The sequence below is a fragment of the Idiotropiscis lumnitzeri genome, chromosome 16 (genome assembly GCF_059441095.1).
Source record: "Idiotropiscis lumnitzeri isolate Australia: NSW breed Sydney's pygmy pipehorse chromosome 16, RoL_Ilum_1.0, whole genome shotgun sequence".
Lineage (NCBI taxonomy): Eukaryota > Metazoa > Chordata > Actinopteri > Syngnathiformes > Syngnathidae > Idiotropiscis > Idiotropiscis lumnitzeri.
Genome location: NC_142406.1, coordinates 14,651,141 through 14,666,750, shown reverse-complemented (window position 1 = coordinate 14,666,750; position 15,610 = coordinate 14,651,141). Strand labels below are relative to the sequence as shown.

Here is a 15,610-nt window from a genome sequence, read left to right as displayed (position 1 = left end):
GGATTCGGTAGGGACGTGGGTGGAGGGGAAAACTAGCCCCAATTTTGAAAAGAAAAAAAAATCAGACGGCGTAGTCATGACTTTCTTTTTTTTGGAATCGACACGGCTGGTTGGCCCATGGTATAAGAAAATGATTCCGGTACCGCATTGATTGAGTTCGAACCCTGCTCTTTGCAACCTTTTTCAACATAAATAGAAATGAGGAAAAGAACGGGAAACGAACTAGGACCACGACAGGCGAAATTGCTGTCTTAGACCACTGGACCATACCAGACAGGAAAATGCATGGACTATATAATATATAAAATTAAAACAGGAATAAATGAACGAGAAATAGGACCAAAAAAATGCGAAAGATTTCATCTGTGTTGGTTGAATGGTCTAAAACTTTGAGTCCGGTTCAGGTGACCCAGGTTCGAGTCTCGCTCTCTGCACCATCATTGAACATAAGCAGAAAAGGGGATTCGAACACGGATACATCTAAACCAAACGCAAGGTCGATAACCACTCGACTGTTTCTGGCTTATTAAACTCTGGTGCTTAGTTTAGTTTTATATTTTAACGTATATAAAATTCAGTTGACAATGTAAAAGAGAAAAATATAGGAGACAAAAACACCGGAAGTGACAAGACGAAGATGGTCGAATGGTCAATGACAAGGATTCCGGTGCAAGCACATATGATCGGCGCGGGTTCGATCCCCGCCTGACTTGCTTCACATGTTTTCTCTAGTTTTTCTGGCAAAGTTTTGTCTTTTTTATTTTTTGTTCTCTTGTTTAAATAAAGCTTTTGAGGAAAAAAAAGAACCACGTGACGACGTCATTAGCGAAAATCTATTTAAGCTGCGACAAATTGAACCGGCGTTCTCTTTCTCCACCGAGCTGACAGCTTCACGTCGACGTCTCGACAAGATGACCAAAAGTTTGTAAGTTTCTTTTTTAGACGCATCATTGTAACTTTGACCATTAAATCACGTTTTCGGCGTGCAATAACTTTTCTATCTTGCAGCTCAAGTGTTTAATTATCCCAAACGTGGGATAAAATGTAACAAACTCTTGAAATTTAAAGCGGTAAGTAAACGCTGTTACCTTTTCAACTAACGCACTTTTTTCCATTTTTTTTTTGCATTGTAGCTAAAGAGCCGCGTTTGGCAGAAGGTAAGTTGCCAGCGTTTTTATGTTCACAATTAAAACGCGAATCAACTATTGCTTTGTTTTAATTCTTTCAATTTCTGTCCACAGGCTTGCTTCCTGCAGTGACTGGCCAAATTTACTCCAAAATGGCGTCTTTCTTTTTTTAACCTCCGTTTAAACGTCCTTACCAAATGTCATTTTTCTAACATTGTGTCTTTGTGTGCCCACCCATCGTGCTGCAGGTCATTCCCGCGATGTCCTGCTCGGCTCTGCTCTCGTCACTGGTGAGATAAAAACACTCAAATGCATCCAAATATGATATCATGTTTTAATTTGTTTCAGCACATGGTGAAGAGGAGCCACAACATGCAAGGTTTGATCACTCTGCAAAACAAAATGGCTGACGTGAACATTTCTAACAAATTTCTCTTTTGTAGAAAGCTGCAATGAGATGCGCTTCAGTCAAGCCCTTCACAAAGGTACATTTACCATTCTGCGCCAATACTCACATGCTGATTTTCTTCCTGCTTGTGTCCACCAGGTGGCGCCAAAGCACATCTTGGCCCTGAAGAACCTGAATCGGCAACAACTGACTTAAAGCAATTAAATATTTTTGGGGGATTCATGTTTTAGGTGCTGGGGGCGCTATGATCAACCTTCTGTGATATGACCCAAGCTTGACAAATTTCAAACTTTAATCGTGTTTTTTTTTTTGACTGTGTGCAGAAGCTTCACGTGAAGGAGCTGTCATGGACTCTACACGCTGGCCACCAACATTTTGCATCTGCAGGATGAAGAATTTTTACGAGTACGTTGCCATTGCATCTGAAATCTTTCATGTTGATAATATACTTTTAAAAATAAGAAATTGGACTTGTCTCGTGCTTACCTCCCGTTTAGCTTTGTCCCCTGTGGAGCCCTCAGAAGCAGTTTGGCATGATGGCGAAGTTTGCAGAACTGGCAACTGTTCGTCCTCAAGCAGAAGGTTCCAGCATCCCGAAATGTCTGAAGTGGAATTTTGACAAGCATGTGGTAATGCATTTCCTCTTCAACACTTGTTTGTTTTTTGACTCACAATGCCTTTCTTTTGTTTTCCAGAAGTCACGACACACTGGCCCAAGCTGTCCTCGCAGTGCAACTTTCCCCCCCTTCCATGGTGTGAAAATTGACTTTTAATCTGCAAGTAAAATAAATGGTCATTTCAACAAAACTTGGTTGTGCAAACTTATTTTTTGACTGTTGACTGTTGGCTCTTTGCTTACTCTGCATCGTTGCGTCGACTCGGTCAGCTGGAGGACCACATAAAGAAGGTGCGGAAGCCAACTTGGGAGCAGCCTGCCAAGAAGTGGAAGACGAGTTTGAGACGGATGCGTGCTCTGACTGCACTTGACAACTTCCTGTGAATGCAGCCTGCAAACTTTGATCCTCATCCCTGGTAGGTTTAATTTTGTCAACTGTTTAACTCGCATGTCCCCTTTCTCGAGGTTGTGACTGGCATCCATGACTTTAGACTCGCTATCGTTTTGTTGGGCCTTCCACCCTTTGATCCCGCTGGCTGACGACTTCACCAGACAGCGGCAAGGTGACCCCTGTCCAACTTTTAACGGTTGCATTTTTATCTTGAATAATTTTGTAACCTGTTTTTTTTATTTTTCAATCATTCAACATGTACTTTGCAAATAAATAAAATCTTACATGTCATGAATTTTTGTAACATCTTCAATAAAAACGAAACAAAAACAAAAAGGTTAGTGGGTGGGGCATTATGCAAATGAGGAGCAGGCACCCATCTGATTGGTTGGTTTGCTAAGAAGTGGGTGTGGCTATGCAAATTAGCAAGCAGCTAGTGCTCTGATTGGTTGGGCCGGCAAGGGGGAGGAGTTATGCAAATGCATTAGCATGCAATGCTGATATTAGCATAAAGGGGTGTGGACATGCAAATAAGTGCCAAAATCTAGCGTTTCTAGCCCCAAAATGGGCGTGGCTATGTAAATTTATTTGCATACCTGCAAGTTGATTGGTTGATTTGGCAGAGTGGGCGGGGTTATGCAAATAATTTTGCATGACAGATTCTGATTGGCCTTCTCAAGAGGTGGGTGGAGTTATGGAAATTTTTTCGCATGACAATTTCAGATTTTCAAAGTGGGTGTGGCTACTAAACATGCTTTTTCCGGGCCGTGATTGGACGACAAACGGACTGATCCGGTCGCGCTGGAAGACTTTGGGCCTCTCGTCCGAGCAGGCTTCTTGAGTTCATGCTCAAACGCCAGCAAGGACAGCTCGCCATCTGCTGTTTGAGCATGAAACCAACAAGCCTGCTCGGAGCAGAGGCCAAACGTTTTCCAGCACAACCTGAACAGTCCAGTTGGCATCCAGAACAAGGCCATTTTAGACTCAGTGAGGGTGTAGTGAGCAATAAAACACGGAGACTCGATTTACAGTTCAACAATATATTTTGAAGCGAAGCATTTTTTTTTTTAATACATAATTTTACACCATATGTTATAAATCAAGCAGATGTTAAAGCGCATTACTGACTGACTCGAGCACACATTGTGGCGATCTTTGCTGCAGCTTTCATGTACAGCCTGTCATCCAGTGTTTAACTTTTGTCACACATCAACATTGCTGAAATGGTGTCAAATTGTTAAAACGAAAGTTTTTGTACAGTAAATTGCTCAGCTGTAAGTCTGAAAGTTTTGATTGCTAACTGCACCCTGACTGAGTTTTTCATTTAATTTTTTTTAAAAGCGTTGTTATCCACTATTTGTTTTTGTCATGTTCTCATTTGTTGAATGGAAGGCAACTGGACTGTTTGAGATTTTTGTTTGGTCTCTGATGCGAGCAGGCTTCTTGGTTTCATGCTCAAGGCCAGACGGGACAGCTCGCCATCTGGCCTTGAGCATGAAACCAAGAAGCCTGCTTGGATCAGAGGCCAAAAAAATCTTCCAACAAAACTTAAACAGTACAGTTGACGTCCATTCAACAAATGGGAACATGACAAAAACAAATTGTGGATAGCAACGCTTAAAAAAAAAAAAAAAAAAAAAAAATTATTTTTTTAACTCAGTCAGGGTGCAGTAAGCAAAAAAACAAACATTCTAATTACAATTGAACAATATACTACACAAACACGCTATTTTTTAACAGTTAGACACCATTTTAGCAATGGCGTTTGACTTAAGTTAAACACAAACACTGGCTGACAGGCTCTACATGGAAGCAGCAGCAGAAAATGCCACAATGTGTGCTTGAGGAAGAGTGTGTGATGTCACATCAGCACAACAAGCCAAAGCTTCAAGTACTGCACAACACTTGCAAACACGACAAGAACATCATTCAATGCTTCTGAACATGTGCTGAAGGATTGTTTTTGTAAAAACTATTATTTTTCTTACGCAGGCAAAATAGATATTTTTTTTAATTTAAAAAATATTTAAAAAACGACAAGTCTGTGTTATTTTGGCAACTTATTAACCAAACAAATTATTTTTTAAACCATTTAGAAAAAAAACTAATGTTCAAAAGCATTGAATGATGAGCTTGTATGTGTGCAGTAGATGAAGCAGAGGTCAAGGTGCACTGAAAAATGACTAAGTGTCATCACACTCACCTCCTCAAGGGGCCATGCAATGCCAAATCACTCAGTGGGTTTAAAACCAAGCCGATTTCGATTTTAATGAAACTTGCTGTACTTGTTGATAGTAATAGCACAACACTAAATCTGAAATTTGAGGTCAATCAGAGCAGAGATTTTGGAGTTACAGCCACCCGAATATTAATTAGCTGAGCTGTTAAAAAAATGTGCACTGATCTGCTAGACGATTGCAGATTTGGATTCCTTGTTAAGTTCCCATTTCAAAAATATGTGTTTTGTGAATATTGACAAAGTAATTCTTGAGAAAAAAGGGCTTAAAGTAAGATGGCCACGCCCCTTTTTGCCAAACTAATTAATATGCGCAGGTTTGTAGCACCTAAAAACTGCTCTAATTGACCTCAAATTTTAAATTTAATGTTATGCCATCACTACCAAGGACAACAACTTTCATTTAAATGAAAATTGGCAAGATTAATTTTTTTGGGATGATTTGGCATGGTACCCCCTTACGCACACAGCATGGATTCCCTTGCCTTGAAACAGAACACTCACCGGTCCGAAAAAAAGTTGCCGTCTTTGGAGTGCAGACGAGTCCAGATGTCCAGAACTGTGAATCTGTCGGTTGTTTGGTGTCCAAAACATCCTCCATCCTGTAAAAATAAACAAAAACATAAATATTGAATGAGCTCATTTGCATATACCCTAATTTGCATATGGGTCAATTTGCATTAAGAAAAAAACGTGGCTTGCCAGACAATAACGACAAAGTATAAAAATACTCTTAAATGTTTATGCCGCTAATTATTAAATGTAACATTTGTTTTGATGACAGGCTGTCAATTTTTTAATCGAAAGCAGAAATGCACTCGTTAAGGTCAGTGTGATTATTAAAAACATTTAAAACAGACGATACGTGTATTTTTACTTTAAGATATCAAGGCTTTCTCGTTTTTGACAGATAGTTTAATTAAAAAGTAGTCACATTACCAAATAGCAAATCGTAAAGCGTCGCGTTAGATTGTGCACATGCACCACGTGTTTTTATCTAACCGAGTCACATGAGGAACACGCTAAATAAGAGACAATGTTTCTTTTTAAATAGAAATATTCTTCTCAAGGAACAAGCTGTGAAAACGTGGAAAAGTTCGGGACGCGTTACCTTTCCACAAACGCGTCGCCACTTTTGTGCAGATCGACGTGGAGGCAATAATCCTTCATCGGTTCGACGTGGAGTCAATATTCCTTCATTGTGGACGCCTTTGCAAGAAAAAACAGTGCCAAATAATCTTAGTTAACGCAAACATACTCAAAACACAACATGACGTTTCCAAACAATTCTTCGCTTCCGCTTCCGGTCAATTTAACTTCCGGGTCGCGGCTCAGCTAGCCTGCAAAAAAAGACTAAACTTGTACACCCACGTAATTATCCACACCACTTATTCTTTATAGGGTGGCGAGAGAGTGCTGGACCTCATCCCAGCTATATACGAGTTCATCATAACCTGACCAGGTCAACCGACAATCACAGGGTCACCGATTGGGAACCGAACCCACGTAGCCCGCACACACGTTAGGCGAATGCACCACTACACTATCATTGACACAGGGTGACGTCTCGAATAATGAATGAGGGGGACAAATTATCGTAAATGTGTTGAACGGCACACCCAGAGTGCAAAAATTTAAATTACTATTATAATTTAAAAAAAAGAAAAAGGATAAATAGTCGTGAAAATATCAGTTCTATTTAAATTAAATTTTGACTCAATGCTACACTGATAATTAACAACAAACGCGTCAAATATTATGACAATGTTATTGTATTTTTTTTTAGAGTAAAATGGTTCTTGTTGTCACGTTTTAATTTTCACTGTGTTTTTGCGCCTGTTATTTTCCAAATAATTTTTGCAGCAGGATGACAAGTAGTTTGTATTGGATGGTCAAAATACGTCATAGATGAACCATCCCAACGTTTAAAGGGGAAAGGGAAAAAAAAAAGGGGGAAAGGGAAAAAACACATTATATGCTGCTCTCTTGTGGTGAATCTATGTAACTACATACAAGTAGCGGATAACTGATAACGATTGCATGGTCAAACACGTCATGAAAAAGAGTGTTGTACTGTTGTGGCTGTTGTCGAATGCAATAAACGGAAGTCGCTCCTAAGTCGGTTCTAAATTATTATTATTGTTGGCGAGATCGTAGGAAGCCCCTAAACTCGGACGATATATATTTATATATTTTTTTGCTTTTCTGGGGTTTATTTTTTACTTAAACCGTGTGTCGTTCATGTTTGTTGTTTGTTGACAGGCTGGAAAATAACGTTTTTTTAGGCTGACGTTGATATAACCCGGAAGTGAAAATACCGATGAAATGAAGCAGAGGAAGTGTTTGCATTGACCAGCGCGTTGTGTAAACTTTGTTTCGTGTCTTTAAACGCGTGGCTAGTTGGGTTACCTTGCTTAAACGCCAAGTAAAAAGTTGTTGATTGCATGAGCAGAGGTTCCCACAATGAAATAATTTCTCCATGTCGGCTGCTGTAAGTGTCCACATTATCTGTGAACCTTTTGTGCACAGGTAACACATGCGCAACTTGAACACATTTTCTCTGCCTGCTCCTCCAAAAGTATATTTGGATTTGCAAAGGGACCATTGTCTTTTATTTAACATGTTCCTCGGATAGACCAGCCACACTCAGTTCAAGTTAAGTTTATTACATCAACATTGGAAAGGAAAAAAAAAGAAGATGCAATTACAAAGACGCTCATCAAATTCTGTGGCAATTTACTGCCACATGAGGAGGAAGTTAACAAGCCAAGTATACAGAACTGATTGAAAAGGTCAAGTGTCATGATTGAGGAACTGCAGAAGAGCAACATTTGCTCACTTGTATCCATCTCGTTTCTCAGCTGTCTAAGGGCATCATGACTGCAGAGGGGGGGGGGATATCAAGAGTGGATATTTTTACACGATTCTCAGGTGTTCTTAGCCTCCCTTCACCTGGTGCACACTGGTAGCCACAATTAATTTTGACGCACAAACTGTTAAATTCTTTACATTCCATTTGACTATGACTCCATGTTTTTATAAAGTACAGAGAACTATAAAGGCAGCTATGATCGCTTTTAGGGGAGCATAAATTATTCATAGATTTTTGCGATTCACTTTTGGGCCCAGTTCAGGTTCTGCACTATACTAAAACAGAATGCTCATTAAATAAAAAAATCTATTCAAATTGGACTTCCTGATGTGAAATGTCTTTGTCATCTTGTGTTTCTCCAAATAAAGCTGACATCATAACCAAGTTCAATCTTTGTATGTTCTTTATGTTCAAATGAGTCACATATAAAAAACGCAACAGTGTGCAGAGGCAAACCAAGACATAAGTTTCGAGGAAAGAGGAGAAGCACAAGATGTGATGTAATACTGCCCTCCAGTGGATAACTGCAGTAACTGCACCCAGGATTGACTTGGTACTCATTCAGAAGAATGGCCGTCCTTGGATTCGGTAGGGAAGTGGGTGGAGGGAAAAACCAGCAGAGATTTTGATAAATTTATATATCAGGCTTCGAACTCATGACTTTCATTTTTTTTGGGCGGAATCAACACGGCTCGTTGGCCCATGGTATAAGAAAATGATTCCGGTACCGCATTGAATGAGTTCGATTCCTGCTCTTTGCAACCTTTTTCAACATACAGAGAAATGAGGAAAAGAACGGGAATCGAACTAGGACCACAATAGCGAAATCGCTGGCTAAGGCCACTGGACCACACCAGACGGGAAAATTCAAGGACTATATAGTATATTAAAAAAAATGGAACAGCAATGAATGCAAGAGAAATATGACTAAAAAAATGCGAAAAATTTCATCCAAATTGGTTGAGTGGTCTAAAACTTCGAGTCCGGTTCAGATGACCCAGGTTCGAGTCTCGCTCTCTGCACCATCATTGCAAATAGGCAGAAAAGGGGATTCGAACAAGCATACATCTAAACCGAACGCAAGGTCGATAACCACTCGACTAATTCTGGCTTATCCAACTCAAGTGCAGAGTTTAGTTTTATAGTATAATGTAGACTTCAGCTGACAATGTGAAAGAGAAAATATAAAAGATAAAAACACCGGGAGTGCCATTGTGAAAATGGTCGAATGGTTAATGACAAGGATTGCGGTGCAAGCACATATGATCGGAGCGGGTTCGATACCCACCTGATGTGCCTCGCATGATTTCTTTAGTTTTTCTGGCAAAGTTTTGTCTTTTTTTTGTTCTCTTTTTTAAATAAAGCTTTTGAGGAAAAAAAAGAACCACGTGACGACGTCGTTAGCGAAAATCTATTTAAGCTGCAACAAATTGAACCGGCGTTCTATTTCTCCACCGAGCTGACACCTTCACGTCGACGTCTCGACAAGATGACCACAAGGTTTTTTAAAGTTTCTTTTTTTAGACTCGTCATTGTAACTTTGACCATTAAATCACGTTTTCGGCGTGCAATAACTTTTCTCTCTTGCAGCTCCAGTGTTTAATTATCCCAAACGTGGGATAAAATGACAAACTCTTGAGATTTAAAGCGGTAAGTGAACGCTGTGAACTTTTCAACTAACGCACTTTTTTCCTTTGCATTGTAGCAAAAGAGCCGCGTTTGGCAGAAGGTAAGTTGCCAGCGTTTTTATGTTCACAATTAAAACGCGAATCAACTATTGCTTTGTTTTAATTGTTTAAATTTCTGTCCACAGGCTTGCATCCTGCAGTGACTGGCCAAATTTACTCCAAAATGGCGTCTTTCTTTTTTTAACCTCCGTTTAAACGTCCTTACCAAATGTCATTTTTCTAACATTGTGTCTTTGTGTGCCCACCCATCGTGCTGCAGGTCATTCCCGCGATGTCCTGCTCGGCTCTGCTCTCGTCACTGGTGAGATAAAAACACTCAAATGCATCCAAATATGATATCATGTTTTAATTTGTTTCAGCACATGGTGAAGAGGAGCCACAACATGCAAGGTTTGATCACTCTGCAAAACAAAATGGCTGACGTGAACATTTCTAACAAATTTCTCTTTTGTAGAAAGCTGCAATGAGATGCGCTTCAGTCAAGCCCTTCACAAAGGTACATTTACCATTCTGCGCCAATACTCACATGCTGATTTACTTCCTGCTTGTGTCCACCAGGTGGCGCCAAAGCACATCTTGGCCCTGAAGAACCTGAATCGGCAACAACTGACCTAAAGCAATTAAACATTTTTGGGGGTTTCATGTTTTAGGTGCTGGGGGCGCTATGATCAACCTTCTGTGATATGACCCAAGCTTGACAAATTTCAAACTTTAATCGTGGGTTTTTTTTGACTGTGTGCAGAATCTTCACATGAAGGAGCTGTCATGGACTCTACACGCTGGCCACCAACATTTTGCATCTGCAGGATGAAGAATTTTTACGAGTACGTCGCCATTGCATCTGAAATCTTTCATGTTGATAATATACTTTTAAAAATAAGAAATTGGACTTGTCTCGTGCTTACCTCCCGTTTAGCTTTGTCCCCTGTGGAGCCCTCAGAAGCAGTTCGACATGATGGCGAAGTTTGCAGAACTGGCAACTGTTCGTCCTCAAGCAGAAGGGTCCAGCATCCCGAAATGTCTGAAGTGGAATTTTGACAAGCTTGTGGAAATGCATTTCATCTTCAACACTTGTTTGTTTTTTGACTCACAATGCCTTTCTTTTGTTTTCCAGAAGTCACGACACACTGGCCCAAGCTGTCCTCGCACTGCAACTTTCCCCCCCTTCCATGGTGTGAAAATTGACTTTTAATCTGCAAGTAAAATAAATGGTCATTTCAACAAAACTTGGTTGTGCAAACTTATTTTTTGACTGTGGGCTCTTTGCTTACTCTGCATCTTTGCGTCGTCTCGGTCAGCTGGAGGACCACATAAAGAAGGTGCGGAAGCCAACTTGGGAGCAGCCTGCCAAGAAGTGGAAGACGAGTTTGAGACGGATGCGTGCTCTGACTGCACTTGACAACTTCCTGTGAATGCAGCCTGCAAACTTTGATCCTCATCCCTGGTAGGTTTAATTTTGTCAACTGTTTAACTCGCATGTCCCCTTTCTCGAGGTTGTGACTGGCATCCATGACTTTAGACTCGCTATCGTTTTGTTGGGCCTTCCACCCTTTGATCCCGCTGGCTGACGACTTCACCAGACAGCGGCAAGGTGACCCCTGTCCAACTTTTAACGGTTGCATTTTTATCTTGAATAATTTTGTAACCTGTTTTTTTTATTTTTCAATCATTCAACATGTACTTTGCAAATAAATAAAATCTTACATGTCATGAATTTTTGTAACATCTTCAATAAAAACGAAACAAAAACAAAAAGGTTAGTGGGTGGGGCATTATGCAAATGAAGGAGCAGGCACCCATCTGATTGGTTGGTTTGCTAAGAAGTGGGTGTGGCTATGCAAATTAGCAAGCAGCTAGTGCTCTGATTGGTTGGGCCGGCAAGGGGGAGGAGTTATGCAAATGCATTAGCATGCAATGCTGATATTAGCATAAAGGGGAGTGGATATGCAAATCAGTGCCAAAATCAAGTGTTTTTGCTACAAAATGGGCGTGGTTATGCAAATTTATTTGCATACCCACAAGCTGATTGGTTGATTTGGCAGAGTGGGCGGGGTTATGCAAAACTATTTGCATGCCAGGTTCTGATTGGTCTTTTTGAGAGGTGGGCGGAGTTATGGAAAAATTTTCGCATGACAAATCCAGATTTTCAAAGTGGGTGTGGCTACTAAACATGCTTTTTCCGGGCCGTGATTGGACGACAACCGGACTGTTCCGGTCGCGCTGGAAGACTTTTGGCCTCTCGTCCGAGCAGGCTTCTTGAGTTCATGCTCAAACGCCAGCAAGGACAGCTCGCCATCTGCTGTTTGAGCATGAAACCAACAAGCCTGCTCGGAGCAGAGGCCAAACGTTTTCCAGCACAACCTGAACAGTCCAGTTGGCATCCAGAACAAGGCCATTTTAGACTCAGTGAGGGGTGTAGTGAGCAATAAAACACGGAGACTCGATTTACAGTTCAACAATATATTTTGAAGAGAAGGCGTTTTTTTTTTTAATACATAATTTTACACCATATGTCATAAATTAAGCAGAGGTTAAAGCGCACTGACATGACGGACTTCACTCACCTCTGCTTTCATGAACAGCCTGTCATCCAGTGTTTAACTTTTGTCACACATCAACATTGCTGAAATGGTGTCAAATTGTTAAAACTAAAGTTTTTGTACAGTAAATTGCTCAGCTGTAATTGGAGTCTGAAAGTTTTGATTGCTAACTGCACCCTGACTGAGTTTTTCCATTTTTTTTTTTTTAAAGCATTGTTATCCACTATTTGTTTTTGTCATGTTCTCATTTGTTGAATGGAAGGCAACTGGACTGTTTGAGATTTTTGTTTGGTCTCTGATCCAAGCAGGCTTCTTGGTTTCATGCTCAAGACCAGACGGGACAGCTCGCCATCTGGCTTTGAGCATGAAACCAAGAAGCCTGCTTGGATCAGAGGCCAAAAAAATCTTCCAAGAAAACTCAGTCTAGTTGACATCCATTCAACAAATGAGAACATGACAAAAACAAATTGTGGATAACAACGCTTTAAAAAAAACAAAAAAACATTATTTTTTTTAACTCAGTCAGGGTGCAGTAAGCAAAAAAACAAACATTCTAATTACAGTTAAACAATATACTACACAAACACGCTATTTTTTAACAGTTAGACACCATTTTAGCAATGACGTTTGACTTAAGTTAAACACAAACACTGGCTGACAGGCTCTACATGGAAGCAACAGCAGAAAATGCCACAATGTGTGCTTGAGGAAGAGTGCGTGATGTCACATCAACACAACAAGCCAAAGCTTCAAGTACTGCACAACACTTGCAAACACGACAAGAACATCATTCAATGCTTCTGAACATGTGCTCAAAGATTTTTTTGTAAAAAATATACTTTTTCATTAGCAGGCAAAATATATATATTTTTTTTATTTAAAAAACAACAAATCTGTGTTATTTTGGCAATTTATTAAAAATACAAATTATTTTTAGACCATTTAGAAAAAAAACAAATGTTCAAAAGCATTGAATGATGAGCTTGTATGTGTGCAGTAGATGAAGCAGAGGTCAAGGTGCACTGAAAAATGACTAAGTGTCATCACACTCACCTCCTCAAGGGGCCATTCAATGCCAAATCACTCAGTGGGTTTAAAACCAAGCCGATTTTGATTTTAATGAAACTTGCTGTACTTGTTGATAGTAATAGCACAACACTAAATCTGAAATTTGAGGTCAATCAGAGCAGAGATTTTGGAGTTACAGCCACCCGAATATTAATTAGCTGAGCTGTTAAAAAAATGTGCACTGATCTGCTAAACGATTGCAGATTTGGATTCCTTGTTAAATTCCCATTTCAAAAATATGTGTTTTGTGAAGATTGACAAAGTAATTCTTGAGAAAAAAGGGCTTAAAGTAAGATGACCACGCCCCTTTTTGCCAAACTAATTAATATGCGCAGGTTTGTAGCACCTAAAAACTGCTCTAATTGACCTCAAATTTTAGATTTAATGTTATGCCATCACTACCAAGGACAACAACTTTCATTTAAATGAAAATTGGCAAGATTAATTTTTTTGGGATGATTTGGCATGGTACCCCCTTACGCACACAGCATGGATTCCCTTGCCTTGAAACAGAACACTCACCGGTCCGAAAAAAAGTTGCCGTCTTTGGAGTGCAGACGAGTCCAGATGTCCAGAACTGTGAATCTGTCGTTGTTTGGTGTCCAAAACATCCTCCATCCTGTAAAAATAAACAAAAACATAAACATTGAGTGAGCTCATTTGCATATGCACTAATTTGCATATGGGTCAATTTGCATAAAGAAAAAAAACGTGGTTTGCCAGCCAATAACTACAATCTTCAATGTTAATGCCGCTAATAATTAAATGTAACATTTGTTTTGATGACAGGCTGTCAATTTTTTAATCGAAGGCAGAAATGCTCTCGTTAAGGTCAGTGTGATCATTAAAATCATTTAAAACAGACGATACGTGTATTTTTACTTTAAGATATCAAGGCGTTCTTGTTTTTGACAGGAAGTTTAATTAAAAAGTAGTCGCATTACCAAATGGCAAATAGTCAAGCGTCGCGTTAGATTGTGCACATGCACCACGTGTTTTTATCTCACCGAATCACACGAGAAACACGCTAAATTGGAGACAATGATTATTTTTAAATAGAAATATACTTCTTAAAGGAACAAGCTGTGAAAAAGTTGAGGACGCGTTACCTTTGCACAAACGCGTCGCCACTTTTGTGCAGATCGACGCGGAGCCAATAATCCTTCATCGGTTCGACGTGGAGTAAATATTCCTTCAGTGTGGACGCCTTTGCACGAATAAACAGTGCTAAAAAGTCTTAGTTATTGCTGACATCCTCACAACCACAACATGACGTTTCCAAACAATTCTTCGCTTCCGCTTCCGGTCGATTTAACTTCCGGGTCGCGGCTAAGCTACCTTGCTAAAACAAAAACGACGCAGCCATGTCATTATTCACACCGGTTATCCTGTGCAGAGTGGCGGGAGGGTGCTGGACCTCATCCCAGCTAACTACGGGCTCACCACACTCTGAAAAATGCATGGCAATGTCAGTTTGAATGCTTGCTCTTCAGATGTTATTTTTATCCTCAAAATAATTTTCCCAAATAAAGCAGGCGCAACAAACTTCACTGAATCGTTCTATTGTGTGGTCGTTAGTTTAATTTTAAAACGATGACAAGTAGTGTGTATTGTATGGTCAAAACACGTCATAGATGAAATATAGTGAAGATGCCAACGTTGAGAGGGGAAAGGGGAAAAACAGATTATATGTTGCCCTCTTGTGGTGAATCTCTGTAACTACATCCAAGTGGCTGTTGTCGAATGCAATAAACGGAAGGCGCCCCAAGTCGGTTCTAAATTCTTATTATTGTTGGCGAGACCGTAGGAAGCCCCTAAACTCGGACGATATATATATATATTTTATTTTTTTTGCTTTTGTGTGGTTTGTTTTTTTTTCTTATACCGTGTGTTGTTAATATTTGTTGTTTGTTTACAGACTGGAAAATAAAGTTTTTTTTTTGGGTTGACGTTGATATAACCCGGAAGTGAAACGCCCGATGAAATGAAAACAAGATAGTGTTTGGATTGACCAGCGCGTTGCGTAAACTTGTTTTGTCTTTAAACGCGTGGCTAATTGAGTCACCTTTCTTAAACGCCAAGTAAAAATTTGATTGATTGCGTGGCATGACGTCATTCCGTCTCAAATAAAAAAAAGTCCTCCTAAAAACCATCAAGTCCAACTAATTGACTAAATGTCAATAACTTTTATTACACAAATGAAATGCAGGCCAGAGTTCGGAAAGAGGCACACACGGACAACAAAATGCAAACAATGTCAGCATTTTATTTCAAGAACAGATCTTACAAATTGTCTTCTAGTCAAAAACAAAAAAAATCCAAATAGCTTCATTTTATTGGTTGGAATTGGACCGCGCCTCCCCCCTATTTACATGGACGAGATTGAGAAACATGGTTGGCCTTTTAATTATCTTTTTTTTTACGTTGTGATGCAACAATGAGGGAAAAAGAAAACCATGACAGTATGAAAAACATTTCACAGGTACACGTCAAACATTGAGGAAGGTGAGAAAGCACTAATGTGAATTCAAAACAAATGCAAGGGGTGAGGGGTCATGTTCTGGGGTGTGGAGAGTCCAAATAGAAAGGAAGAAATCTTCATGGCAGGAAAGCGTTTGATCTAGAGCTCTTTTTTTTTGTAGTTTTACTTTTTTTTGTTAAGC

General features: G+C 39.8%; 6 long non-coding RNA genes across 8 annotated transcripts; 3 read left to right on the top strand and 3 right to left on the bottom strand.

Moving 5' to 3' along the window:
* Positions 1–645: 645 nt before the first annotated feature.
* LOC148321618 (uncharacterized) lies at positions 646–9,637 on the top strand. Its single transcript, XR_015839422.1, has 3 exons — positions 646–925; positions 9,357–9,380; positions 9,465–9,637. It is a non-coding gene; the product is annotated as an uncharacterized LOC148321618 (long non-coding RNA).
* On the bottom strand, positions 1,448–2,336 carry LOC148321620 (uncharacterized). The gene is made up of 2 exons (XR_015839419.1): positions 2,023–2,336; positions 1,448–1,917 (listed from the first exon to the last, which is right to left on the bottom strand). It is a non-coding gene; the product is annotated as an uncharacterized LOC148321620 (long non-coding RNA).
* On the top strand, positions 1,495–2,566 carry LOC148321619 (uncharacterized). Of its 2 annotated transcripts, XR_015839421.1 has the most exons (6): positions 1,501–1,612; positions 1,675–1,766; positions 1,860–1,941; positions 2,034–2,165; positions 2,232–2,289; positions 2,423–2,566. It is a non-coding gene; the product is annotated as an uncharacterized LOC148321619 (long non-coding RNA). The 2 variants fall into 2 exon arrangements; XR_015839420.1 differs by lacking the exon at positions 1,675–1,766 and having other exon boundaries at positions 1,495–1,612.
* Positions 2,396–14,329, bottom strand: LOC148321615 (uncharacterized). The gene is made up of 3 exons (XR_015839415.1): positions 14,057–14,329; positions 5,284–5,381; positions 2,396–2,468 (listed from the first exon to the last, which is right to left on the bottom strand). It is a non-coding gene; the product is annotated as an uncharacterized LOC148321615 (long non-coding RNA).
* On the bottom strand, positions 9,671–10,445 carry LOC148321617 (uncharacterized). Its single transcript, XR_015839416.1, has 2 exons — positions 10,245–10,445; positions 9,671–10,139 (listed from the first exon to the last, which is right to left on the bottom strand). It is a non-coding gene; the product is annotated as an uncharacterized LOC148321617 (long non-coding RNA).
* Positions 9,706–10,990, top strand: LOC148321616 (uncharacterized). Of its 2 annotated transcripts, XR_015839418.1 has the most exons (6): positions 9,706–9,835; positions 10,082–10,163; positions 10,256–10,358; positions 10,454–10,511; positions 10,638–10,783; positions 10,859–10,990. It is a non-coding gene; the product is annotated as an uncharacterized LOC148321616 (long non-coding RNA). The 2 variants fall into 2 exon arrangements; XR_015839417.1 differs by lacking the exons at positions 10,638–10,783; positions 10,859–10,990 and having other exon boundaries at positions 10,454–10,565.
* Positions 14,330–15,610: the final 1,281 nt, after the last annotated feature.